The 11,285-nt window shown below is 43.9% G+C and overlaps 1 pseudogene; it reads right to left on the bottom strand.

Annotated features, from left to right (window-relative positions):
- Window positions 1–9,240: 9,240 nt before the first annotated feature.
- Window positions 9,241–10,188, bottom strand: LOC103740936 (annotated as a pseudogene).
- Between the last annotated feature and the right edge of the window lie 1,097 nt (window positions 10,189–11,285).

The raw sequence follows: 11,285 nt of genomic DNA, 5'->3' as shown, positions 1-11,285 counted from the left end.
ACAGGAGATACCTTCCTTTGAGTTGTTGGCCAGGGTGGCCCAAGAGACTCCCAGACAGTAACCCAGCATAGAACTGGGAAAATGAACAGCAGACCCCAATCTTTTCTAAAGGAATATTGACAACTGATGGCTGCTAGATGAGGAAGAGCTGATCCTCCTAAAACAAGGGACTCTAGATAGGCTGACTACACTCAGCAGATGGACAAGCACTGGAGAATTGCTGGGGGCAGTGATAATACAGTGGACAGTAACAGGGATGACAGAGTATATGGGCTCCAGTGGTGAAGAGGGCTATGGGAGAGTGCCACTTGGGATGTGGGTATACAGATGAATAAGACTGTTGATTGTTTGGGATGTTCTGCATGAAATACACACAAAAAAATCAATAAATTTTAAAAATGAGTTATATTTGAAGAAGCAGCATAAGAATTTGCTTCATGTTAATTAGTAGATGTGAAAAACATTACCATTGAAATCTACCTGATGACTTTATATCCATGCTCAGGTGCGAGATCTCAGAAAGTAACCAACTGTGGCTAGTAATAATCAGATATATATAGATTAGAGATGCATGTGCAAGCATCTAAGTGTTAGCTGCATTAAAAATGAGTTTTTCTCTATGAAACTATTTTTTTAATGAAATGGAGATCTTTTTTAAAGGTTAAAACCTCATTCAATTTTATGTTTTATAGGGTTTATACCGAATACAATATTGTATAACTGTATCAATTCTATTGTAAACCTAAAAATTTATAGCCAATTTTGAAATAGGTGCATCTTAGCTCTGGAAAATGTTACTAAATATGCCAATGCTATTACAATGAAATGCTTCTTCTAATTATTTGGTTATTAAATAAATATTTTTAAAAGATATTTACACACATCATAAGAACAGATAAAAGGAGTTATCCTATAACAGGGGACTTTGCTCTTTCTAGATATCATAGGCTAATGGAGTGAGAGAGAGAGAGAGAGAGAGAGAGAGAGAGAGAGAGAGATCGATGCCCAGAATAAACTCCCTCTCTAGAAGCTGTTGGCCAGGGGGTCCCATAGACCCTCAAATAATACTAGTCATTGCACTTACTCCTTGGTATCTGCCAGAACTGGACAATATAATTCAATTTCTGAAAACGTTACATCCATGAGAATGATAAATAAAGCTGGTGCTGACTTCAGGGCCTCATTGGTACTGGCTAGTATTCGTGGTTGCTGGAAGGTGCTATGCGTGCTCCCAGGAAGGAAAAATAATCATCAGTCTTACCCAGATGTGAGTCCTATGAACTACAATTAACACCTGGCCTGGTAAGATACGCCCATTGGTGCAATAGTGCCACAAATATTATGGGAATAACCAAACACTCTTTAATTGGATTTAAGATCTGCTTCCTAGGATGGAGTCCATACCTGACATTGATATCAGGCTTAGATACTAAGGCTAGACAAGTCACAGGACATAAGGAAGAACCTCAAATTAGTTTTCTACTAAATAGTTTTCATAGTAAACTGAGTCCTAATGACTTCTTGTTATACCCATAGATTAATGCATCACTCACCAAAGATGTTTCTTTATGTGACATATGGTGATTAACACAGAAATACACAACTGGCCAACATACAGAGAACAAGAGGCTGCAGAGTGCTTATCCCTGAACCGGACACCTATATCAAACTTCTGCCTCACAAGATCCGGGGATCATTGGGGAAAAGAGGGCAGAGAGACTGTAGGAGCTAGACATGGTGGATGACAACAAGAAAACAGAGTTTTCCTGACAGCTGGTCAGTTACTCATATGAACTCACAGCGACAGTGAAAACATGCACAAGTTCCAAGCAAGTTCAAACCAGAAAAAAATCCCAAGATAGACATGAAGGACTGGGTAAAAACTCCAACCCCACCTAAGGAAACTGTGGCCACAGATTGTGGCAAATAGAAACAAACTGTGGCACTGAGAGACCCTGCCTCGATGCACAAGGTGGGGAACGACTGAGAGGACTCCCGGTGTCAGCTTTCGGCCTCCACACACACTGCCACACATGTATAAACACGTACACACACACACACACACACACACACACACACACACACACACGACAGAGACAGCACTAACACAGAAGAAAAGAACAAATAGATGAACGGAACAGAAGAAACTTCAGAGGCAGGCCCATGAACAGACAGTCAAATGAATTGACTGATTATTTATGTCACAGTGCATTGGGGAAAAGGAGTCTTTCCAATCAATGCTGACAGGTCCTGTAGATATTCATGCAGAAAAACGCTTTCTTACTTTACATTCCCAGAAAAAAGAAAATCAGTTCCAGGTGTATCGTACACTAAAATGGCAATTATAGAGCAATCAAATTTTAGAATCAAACAACTAAATTACTTTTACCCTTTGGGGGTAAGCAAAAATCTTCAAAAGAACATAAAAAAGTACTAGAAAGAAAGAAAGAAAGAAAGAAAGAAAGAAAGAAAGAAAGAAAGAAAGAAAGAAAGAAAGAAAGAAAGAAAGAAAGAAAGAAAGAAAGAAAGAAAGAAAGAAAGAAAGAAAGAAAGAAAGAAAGAGGGAGAGAGGGGGGAGAGAGGGGGAGAGGGGAGAGAGAGACTAAACCAGAATTTATTAAAAGGAAATATTCAAAAGGTTATATTCAGAATTAGAAAAAACTCCTAAAATCAAATAAGAAAGTATAATCCCCAACAGAATAATTTTTAAAAATCTAAGTATTTCACAAACAAGGCATTGAGTCATCTGGAAATCACAGGAGATCCCCACCCTCCACTCCTCTAATCTCTCAACACATGCCACCCTACACCTACCAGAATGGCTACAATCATATTCTTATTGTTGCCAAGAGCAAATGGAACCACTCGGAGAGTGGAACTGAATGATTCATCTAAATGTGTATGGTGGTTTCCCTGGAAGTTGAACATATTCAGATACACCACCCAGCAATTCAACTATTGATTGTATTTCCACATACATGCATACACACAGACACACATATGTTCATATGTTCATTACTTATCAAAGAAATGACAAAAAACTAGTCAAAATAGTTTGAAATAGAGTACGTGACAACCCAGTCACAGAACCCCTCCCTATTGCAGGAAGATGAACTCTTAAAAAGACCCTCCTTGCCTTTAAAAAAAATCATAGAAGTGGGGTATCACTCAAGTGCTAATCAGCAATATAACCCACTTCTTGCTTTTTGGCCACTTACAATCTGAGGGATCATAGAGCTCAGAACTCTGTGTTATGTTTGTTATGTATGTTATGTTATGTTTCTAGAATATCAGTTGAAACACACAGAAAACTATTCCATGCATGAAGGGAGGAAGGAGGAAGAGGAGGAGGAAGGAATGGAAGACTCACAGTTGAGTCGGGGGATTGTGAGCAAAGAAAAGCAGGTAATGAGAGAAAGGGCTGGAGAGGTGTGGGGACGTGTGCACAGACGGCCTGGAGATGGGTGGATGGGCTACTTCTGATCTGCAGCCCCACAGACACCTGGATCCCACCCACAAGCCCAAGACAGTGACCATCTCACCGCTCATGGAGCCAAGGAACGTGCTACTGAGTGACTGACTCTTGCTCTTAAGGCAGACACTACACAGGAAGCACCTGCTGCAACCGAGGCCAGAGTCAGGATTCCAGGCAGCCCAGGATACAGAAAAAGTATTCAAGGCGTCTGAGAGTTTGGGTGGCTGAGCCTCATCCCTTCTCTGCACGGACCATGCCAGCCCTGGCTCCTGAAGATGGCTTCCATAAAATCCTGATCAACAGAGGAAAGCTAGTCATCTCGGCCTCTTCCCAGAGGAACAGGCTGCTGAGGTTTTATGGTCCTGCCTGCTCCCGCGGCCTTCTCAGGCGAATGGTGAAAGGAACACTTCCGTTCCCAGTGGGGATGCTAAGATGGATTCCCCAAATGCTGTTGACAATGATACTGGAAGGAAGAGACCTTGGAGAACAGAGAAGGAAAGAGCCCGCAGGGGAACATGCCTTGTCCTATGCCCCTTTCCAACCAAGCACCTCAGAGGAGAGGAAGTGGGACCTGGTCTCCTGTAGACGTGTCAAGAACTTAAGTCCTCATTTACTACACAAGCCCTGAGCCCTGACCTCCAACTAGACCATGTTGAGCCACACAGCTATTCCTTCCTGAACTACCTTGAGCATATTAACCCCCTCCATCTCTGCCCTACAATACGTGGGCAAGTTACCAGCCTGTCTGCTGATAATGAAGAGTCCATCATGACAGACCCCCATGGTGTCATCCCCCTGCCAGTGGAGTGAGGGAACTCAGTGCTCACATCACTTGGGCGCAGAACAGGAACTGTAGTCCAGATATATCAAGTTCTAGAGCAGGCTCTTCTAAACCTGCTGTTATTCTGCCTCAGTTACCTCTTCTGTAAAGTTCCAATAGTAATGACTTTGTGTTTTCTGGGAGAATTAAAAGTGATAACATTCCGTATCCTGGCACAGTGTTGGCAAAGTCTCCTTCACTGTGAATTCCCATCCCTGCCTATACTCTCTGGCCTGGTTTCCTAAATATTCAGAAGGATTTTGGACTGTGACATCTTTTCTAATCAGCAACAGGTTACCAGAGTAATTAATAATTACAAAACTACAGTTAAGTAAACTGTATTGAAAACACAGCAGTGTGGCTGAGGATGTTGCTATGATACACAGCACCTGACTACACAGTATACTTGAGTTTTATTCATAGCATTGAAAGCAATGCACAAAATGTAAATTTAACAAATGCCAAGTGATTTTCCCATCATAATTATATGAGTACATTTTTAAAGAATATTCTTGTGGATGAGTGTTTTGCCTGCTTATATGTAAATGCACCCCTGCATGCCATGCCTGTGGAGGCCAGAAGAGGGCGTCAATCCCTGGAACTAGGATTAAGGATAGTTGTTAGCTGACATGTGAGGGCTGGGAACTGAACCCAGGTCTTCTGCAAGAGCAGGCAGTGCTCTTAACTGCAGAGCCATCTCTCCAGGCCATCTGACTCTACTTTATTGACATCCATGTTGTGGAAGTTGTTTGGGCTGCAGGATTCGATTGGTAGAATAGTATACAATGATGTGTAATCTCAGCCCCTACTCAGGCACACTTGGTGCTGCCATGACATTGAAATGACTGGTGTGTTTATGCCACAGAAACTGGGAAACAGAGTTCATCATAAAAGTGCCTCCTCAGTCCCGAGCCCTGGCCTCTTCTCCTTCTAGCATTACTGATCAGCCTTTATTCCACACCACTGACCCTGACTCTTCACACACATGGGGCTGACCATCACTTCTGCTCTGAGGAGGCTGAATGGGCCAGGTAAAGAGTCACCTCCTCTTCCACAGATGAGGAAACTCAGGTTTAGAAAGATGCAGTGACTTCCGTGAGGACAGAATCAATCTAGTGTCACCAATAGAATGAAATGTTGGACACCTTGGGTTTTCAAGTGACAGACGCACGTAAAGACTGTCAAGTATGATCCTGTCTGCCTGTTTCCTGGGAAAATGAAGCGTGACCCAGAATGGGAGGGATATTGCAAAGGTCACGCATCTAGAAAATGCAGAGCCAACAGTAGAATGTGGACACCTGCCCCTTGGGCCAAGGTTGAGTCTATAGTGCCTATTATGTACTTAATTATCTAAGTTTAAGATACTGGCTATACTTGAACTCCTCCCAAAATCTCTCCTGCTGCTGAGGGCTGGTCCTGCACCCCAGGGATCATGGGGCCATCCCAGAGGTTGGCAGAGGGAGTAAGCAGATTCTATAATTTCGCTATGAACTATGTGACTCCCTAATTGGCCCCCAGATGAGAATGCCTCACTGAAGGCCCATGTGGGAATTGGCTCATTTTGGGACCTGAGTACTTCAGAAAGTTTTCTGGCTTTGTGTCTGGGGAGCAAAGCTGAAGGAAAGAGTGAGATTTGTGCTGATACTAGAGATCAGAGCTTTGAAATGGTCCCTAGGAATCTTCATGGAATGTCACAGTGTACAAAGCACTTTCACACGTGTTTCCTCCCCAGGTCTTCACAGCAGGCCGAGGAAGGAGGCACCAGGCTCCCCATTTTACTGATTATTATGGTGACCAAGTCTGAGGGAGTTGTTGACACTGGTTATGGACTCTTTGACACTCTCTGTATCATAAAAAGGACCTTGAGGTCAACATATCCAACTCTTTACTCTCTTAAAACCATGAAGCTAAAATCACCGAGCAAGAGGACCCAGGACTCCAACTATTCACTTGCAGATTGGCAGGCAGATCACGCACAATCATCTGTAAACCAACATGAGTTTGTTTCTTCTCTTCAGTGAACCATAGAGAACTCAAAAGGGAGACCATAGGTTCAGGCTATGGAGGGGGTTACAACAGAAGACCACTTGGGCCATTTCCTCATGCAACCTGATGGGCCTTTCATGGATCGCTAGAGCTGATTTTGAATGCACAGTGGCATTTGATGGTATACAGCTACTGTGAATGCCAACTTTGTGACCTGTCAAGTTAGAGAACACCTAGTTTGTGATGGGCATTAAGGTCACATAGTTTTCTGGTGGCTTATGGTTCATGTATCAGAAGACGTAATATTGCTAAGATGCTAATGCATCTAAACTGATCCATATATTCAATGTATGTCTATGATAATCTTAGCTGGTAGTAGAAATTACCAAACGAGTCCTATAGTTGAGTGGAAAGTTCAAGGGACTCAGAAGAAGTCAAGGAAGGGAAGAAGGAGGAGGAGGAGGAGGACCAGCAGGAGAGGGAGGAGGAAGAGGAAAGTAGGAGAATCATGCTTTCCTATTTCAAAGCTAACCACAAATCTATAGACACCAGAAAACTATGGTGCTGACAAAAGACTGATATGTAATTTAACAGACTGGAATTGACACTCTAGGAACCAGTACTAAAATTTATGATCAACCAATTTTACTCAAGGACATAAAGATCATTCAAAGGGGAAAGGACATTGTTTCAAAAAATGATGATGACAAGTGGATCTCCACATGCAAAACACGAAATTGTACCTTGGTATGCTTCATACACGGTGTCATGCAAAACACGAAATTGTACCTTGGTATGCTTCATACACGGTGTCATGCAAAACACGAAATTGTACCTTGGTATGCTTCATACACGGTGTCATGCAAAACACGAAATTGTACCTTGGTATGCTTCATACACGGTGTCACTTCAGAATGGAACAAAGACAAAAATGAGACTTTGAAAATAAGGCATAGGAGGAGGAAATTTTCATGGCATCCAATCAGGAAATGGTTTCTTACATCTCTTTTAAAACAATGAAATAAAAGCGGACAAATTGGATTTGACCAACATTAAAACTTTCATAATACAAAAAATATCATCAAGGAAGTAAAATTTTAGCATGGTGTGGTGTCACAAGCCTATTGTTCCAGCATTTGAAAGGTAGAGGCAGGAAGATCAGGAGATTAAGGTCATCCACAGGTAGATGGAAAGTTCCACGCCTGTAGGAGCTAAGTGAGACCTTGTTTTGCTCACCCTTAAATGAAACCCTTATAGTTAACCCCTGCTCCCAAGGCTCGGGGATCATCATGGAAGAGAGGGTTGAAAGACCGTAAGAACCAGACAGTAGCTGACTACAAAGAAGCAGCATTTTCCTCATGCAGCTGGGCAGTTGCACAAATGAAGTCACAGTGATTGTTGCGGCATGTAGAAGACCTGCATGAGCTCACTGCAGATGAAATCCCAGTACTGAGGGGAGGTGGGCTTGGAGTCCCAGCTCTAGTGAGTGAATGATGACAACTGATAGAGCTGGGAGAGGCTGAGTAAGTTTTCTTCAAGGGTGTGACCACTGATGGGTCAACAGTGCTCCTGGGGATGGCCCCACCCTGAAGAGTATTCGGGAAACACAAATTGGACTCCATGAACTTTGAAATGAAGGGAAAACACACCAAGTTGTGTGGGTGGGGAGGTGGGGGTGTATTGCATCTGGAAGGCTAGGGGGTGAATAGGATCAAAATACATTATATGAAATTGTCAAAGAATTAATAAAAATACTATCTTTAAAAGTCACGAACCTTGGCCAAGCTGGCTGCATTAAAAGAATGTAGGATTGTCCCAACATATGCAAATCAATAGGGTAGTATACCAAAGAAAACACTAAAATAGACAACAGTAGTAAGTACTACAAAGGAACAGTACAATGTTCAAAAGCCAGAAGCTGAAGGACACAACTGGAAGAGACTCCGATCTCATTAAAGAAAATATGGTTCAAGCACTGAATTACAGAGGAATTTGCTGAGCCAGGCCAGAGCAGCCTTGGAGCCAATGGGCAAACTATACCCAATACCCCAAAGTGCAGACAGGGAGTCAGCAGTGAGCAGACACTGCTGTGACGTGCATCGCATGCTGGCTGCCACTTGGAGCTGAAATGAGGAAGGCCGGGAGGAGAGCCCATCTCCCTTACCTTCAAATTCCATGCCGTTTGACAACACAGTGAAGAGTTTCTCATGTTTGTACACGAAGCACATTGCTTTCATGTGTGAACTTTAGTCTCCGGTCTGTGCTGGTTCTGTTCCACATACGATGGCCTAATTTCTAATGACAACACGTGTTCTGCTACTCTGCTGGATCACCTCAGCTCCAGCTGTTTCCATTATCATGTGACTCACAGCATGTTTCATGTTGGATCATATGTATGCTGCTGGTATCTGTGACACAGTATCATGTTACATAATTCCCATTACTTGCTGCTTCTCTGTAGAGTAACCGTACATTGCAGACCATTGCCAGGTGACATGCTTCACTTCTCTGTACAAACACATCACTTCCCACCTCTCTGCCGTCAGTCTGGACCATGTAACTTGCTTTGGAAAACAGAATGGGTGAAAAAGCTGGGGGAGTCACTCTTGAGAAGCTGAGTCATTGTGAGTTTTGTCCATTGTTCCCTTCCTTCTGTCATAGCATGACTTGTTGAACATAAGGACTCCTCCCTCAGGATGAATCTGAGACTATAAACAGTCACAGTCAACCTAAAACTAATATTGAACATGACAAACAAATGAACTTTTGCTTTTGTAAACCACTGAGATTATTGTGGTGTTTGGATTTGCACCATGGTGTAGCCAGCTAATCACCAGGTTTGTTGCAGTTACCAAGAAATATTTTAGTTCAAATGCACGATTTCAGTTTCATACAACAAAGACACTTCCCCTTTTATGAACATTGACAATTCTAGTGAAGGATTCTACTAGAACCTGGCTCACCAGTCCATGCTACCATGCCCCATCACCTTAAGAAAAGCCCTCTTAATGTCTTTGTTCCTCAGACTGTAGACCACAGGGTTGAGCAAGGCTGTGAAGACATTGTAAAAGAGTGAGATCTGCTTGTCTCTCTCAGGGGAGTAGCTGGAGTTGGGCTTCATGTAGATGTAAGTGGCTGGAACATAGAAGAGTATGACCACAGTCAGGTGGGAGGCACAGGTAGAGAAGGCCTTGCAGCGGGCCTGGGTGGACTTGATCTTGAGAATGGCCAGGACAGTATGAATTGTAGGAGGCCACAATGAAGGAAATAGGGACAACTACCACAAAGACACTCATGACCAGGTCCACCATCTCAATGAGATGGGTATCCATGCAAGCCAAGCTACATACTGAGGGGCCTTCACAGAAGTAGTGGTTGACCTTGTTAGGCCCACAATATGGCAGCCACATGGTGAAGAAGGTATGCATCAGAGAGAAGATGAAACCAACAACCCATGTCCCGGCTGCCAATCATAAGCACAGGCCCCAGCTGAGGATGGCAGTATAGCGCAGTGGGTAGAAAATGGCCACATATCAGTCATAAGCCATGACTACAAAGAAAGTGCACTCAGTCATGGCCAGGGCACCAAACACATACATCTGCAGCCAGCAGCCAGCAAAGGAGATGGTCTGAGAGTGAGCTAGAAGATGCACCAGCATCTGGGGCATGGTGGTGGTGATGTAGCATGTGTCGAGCAGGGACAGGATACAGAGGAAGAAGTACATGGGAGTGTGGAGATGTGTGTCCACACAGATCAGGGTGATGATGAGCCCATTGCCCAGGACTGAGCTCAGGTAGAGCAGAAGGAACACAATGAAGAGGATCCTGTTGGTGGTGGGTCACTGGAGAAACCAAGCAGGATAAACTCAGAAATCCAACTTTGGCTCTGTACTGGAAGCATCCACATGTTGGAGCCCGTAAAAGAATCCCATTCATTTATGTATCCTCCACTTCATGGTCTTTCAGCAGTGATACAGCTGTAGGAGCTGCAGGCCAGGTGTTTGGTTCTGGCCCCACTGCAGTGTTGCTTACTCTTCCACAAGTTCCTTCACCTCTCATTGCCTCATTCTCTTCATCTATAAAATACAGCCAGTGCGGGGGGTTTGAGCCAGCGACCCCCACACAGTGATGATTGGGGATGAGTAAGCATGCCATTTGCCAGCCCACACCACTCCCAGTACCGGGGACAATCAGATGCAATGGGGAGCCTAGTCAAACAGGAACTCATTTATTGCAGGTGTTACAGAGCTTATAAAGGCAGCTGGAAATCCCCCCTCCCCCCCGAAGGTGTATCTTAAGGATGGTCATGCACTGATCATGCACTCCTCAGAAGTGCAGAAGTATCCTTCAGACTTTTAAAACAAGTCAGGCTGTGCCCCAGTAACTTCCTCTCAGACCTCTGCAAGGTGGGGCATTTAGGTCCCCACATCTCCCCCTTTTATGTTTATTTTTAAGGCCGGACTGACTTTATTTCACAGGTTACCCATCTCAGATGGCTCCCTGAGGAGAGATGGCTGTCTCCTTCTTCTAATCTTATGCATTGTTGCCTGTCTTAGGTTGTGTCACCTCTGACCAAGCCTTGCCCGTCATTGGACCATGTACCTGGCCATGTGCATGTCCTGTCTTAGGAGTGCTTGTCATGGGACATCTTACCCATCCTTGGCTAAAAGTGCGTCATGATTAAGGGCAGCCATGTGGGTAATGCCAACCCATGACAGTCTTAGTCTCTGCCTAACTCAGTTAGCCAAGCATGGGCAACTGGAGGCGGTATATTCCTGGGGGAGTCCGTAATCATGAGGAGGTGGACTGAGGCAGTTCCAAGGGTCCTTTGTCACCGAATTATCTGGTAAAGACACTTAAAGATAAGCATTATCAAGAGAAACAAAGCAAGTCATGGCGTAGGACAAGTTGAAATACTTCTGAGATCATGTACCTTTTAGCCAATCAGCCAGTGTCAAAGAGGCTGACTGTCAATGAAGCCAAGGAACTGGGTCCTTCACCTCA

The sequence above is a fragment of the Nannospalax galili genome, unplaced genomic scaffold, assembly GCF_000622305.1.
Source record: "Nannospalax galili isolate Female #2095 unplaced genomic scaffold, S.galili_v1.0 scaffold1160, whole genome shotgun sequence".
In the NCBI taxonomy this organism is placed as follows: Eukaryota; Metazoa; Chordata; class Mammalia; order Rodentia; family Spalacidae; genus Nannospalax; species Nannospalax galili.
The sequence above is the reverse complement of the archived record's forward strand: the minus strand, read 5'-3'. Positions and strand labels throughout refer to the sequence as shown.